The following is a 2,384-nucleotide window of genomic DNA, read 5'->3' as shown; positions in this document are numbered from 1 at the left end:
CGGGTGGTAGACCCCACTCGTCCAAGGCCCCTCCGCGTCAGGACTGACCATCGTACTTTATCTGCATCCGCCTCGGTCGCGTGGGTGCGGCTTGGCACGTATGACCACGTCACGCTAAAGACAACGGGGGCAGTGGAACTGAACGTGCGCAGCATAACGAAAGCCGGGATAACGGTGAGGACATAGTGCGTGCGACCGGTGATTGGCCGGAGGCTAAGGTACTGCGGGTGGTAGACCCCACTCGTCCAAGGCCCCTCCGCGTCAGGACTGACCATCGTCACTTTATCTGCATCCGCCTCGGCCTAGTATGTAATGTGGCGGTCGTCTCGCCCGTGTCTTCTGTCGGCAGGGTATAGTCGTGTGGAGGGATGGCTCGTGCGAGCTCGTGGACTGAACAACGGAGAGGTTTCTGGCGCGTGCGATCGGCGATTGGCCGGAGGCTAAGGTACTGCGGGTGGTAGACCCCACTCGTCCAAGGCCCCTCCGCGTCAGGGCTGACCATCGTGCTGTCACTGCAACCGGACGGTCCCCCGCGAGCGCGTTTCGTCTCGCTCTGGCCAATTGGAGAGCCGTGACAACAAGAGCGATGCGTCTGACTCATTCGAGGTCACGGATAACGGTGAGGACACGGTGCGTGCGACCGGTGATTGACCGGAGGCTAAGGTACTGCGGGTGGTAGACCCCACTCGTCCAAGGCCCCTCCGCGTCAGGACTGACCATCGTCACTGTCTCTGCATCCGCCCGGCTGAGTTTGTTCAGCGGTCGTCTCGTTCACGTTCCACACAACCGCGCGTCGGTTTGGGATAGCTGGGTCGGCGAGACGCCGAGAGAAGAGAGTGCGTTCGAAACTGGATAACGGTGAGGACATGGTGCGTGCGACCGGTGATTGGCCGGAGGCTAAGGTACTGCGGGTGGTAGACCCCACTCGTCCAAGGCCCCTCCGCGTCAGGACTGACCATCGTCACCTTATCTGCATCCGCCTGGTGGGGATCTGCACCGTCGACCCAAGCATGAAAACCCTCGTGTCGGTTCGGGCGAGAAAAAGAGTTCAAGGGAAAAAGGCAACGATTTCACCATTCGAGTTCATGTGGAGGACAAAAAGAGGACAAAATGGAAACGAAATGACCATGAGTTCATCGATGGAAATGAGGACAATACTGACGAATATGGAGAGTTCTAAAATTTTGCCAAATGACACCGATGGTTGACGAGAATCCCTAAGCCACGGGGTGGGATACAAACCTGAACTAAAGACCTGCCATAGTCCGGTTTTTTCCCCAAAAGGGCGCATGTGGACGGAGGGCACACATGGAAACCTAACCACCAGCCGAGCCATTGCCGGAGGAAATATAACGATATGCCAAATACCATAGCCTTTGGGACAAAGCCGATTCTTGGAGGACAACAAAAATGAGACATGGTACTTGGTGAAGCACCGGACATATGGAGCCACAGGGGCCAGAAAAGAGCCGATAGTACAGGGCAAGATGTGATGTGACGGTAACGGACATGTGTTAATGATGGTGGACATGTGTTACGAGATGAAATGCTTGGAAATCACGTAAAGAACCGATGCGTGAATGAAAATGAAAACAGATCATGTTGGGACCAGGTTGGGAACCCCTCCACAGTCTGCGACAAAAAAGCTTCCCGTGTGGGATTATTCCGGTAATAAGAAGGGAGTCAGGTGCCCGGTACCTGTACGCCACTATGAAGGCCTCTGGTGGTTGTACGCTGGTTTAAAGACTCGATTTACCCCCGCCTTGACAAATCGAGCGCCACAAAAAGTTGCGCCGTAAAAGGGCCCTGACTTTCCTTGTTGGTTCGGGTTGGCATCGCCGGGGCTTGTGAGATAAGTGCCTATTCTAGGGGGATGGAGTACACAATCTCTACGACCTCTTTGGTGCCTCTGGGTGGTTCAGGCCCGTGGGAAAAGCCTCAGAGCCGCTTCCTTGAGGAGCCGCGGGTGACTCACGGGTTACGTCATCGCCTGGAGGTGTCGGGAGTTCTTTGTTTTGTTTTGCGAAAAACCCCCGTCACGAGAAACTGTGCTTCTTCTCGGTTTGTTACGGTTGCACGCAGGTGCCGCCGGCCGTTCCCACAGTTTTCTCGTCGTGTCACCGGGCTGCTTGCGGCTATCGGTAGATGCACTGTGCACGTCTCCCTGCCACGAAAGGAAGGAGTGAAGGAAGGTTGGCAAATAACCGAATCGATCGCGTGACAAGGTACAGGGCGATCGCACGTATTGACGTGAGGCATAACGAGAGGGGGTTGGGCCTAGGGCCGGCCCCGGAGGTATCCGTCCCTGTCGATTCTCTCTCTGGGTTGACGCGCAAGAGCACGGGCATGGCAGTCCGCGCGTGCGTCCCCGGGCTAGTCTCCGG

The sequence above is a fragment of the Stigmatopora nigra genome, unplaced genomic scaffold (genome assembly GCF_051989575.1).
Source record: "Stigmatopora nigra isolate UIUO_SnigA unplaced genomic scaffold, RoL_Snig_1.1 HiC_scaffold_39, whole genome shotgun sequence".
In the NCBI taxonomy this organism is placed as follows: Eukaryota; Metazoa; Chordata; class Actinopteri; order Syngnathiformes; family Syngnathidae; genus Stigmatopora; species Stigmatopora nigra.
This window is presented reverse-complemented; position numbering follows the sequence as displayed.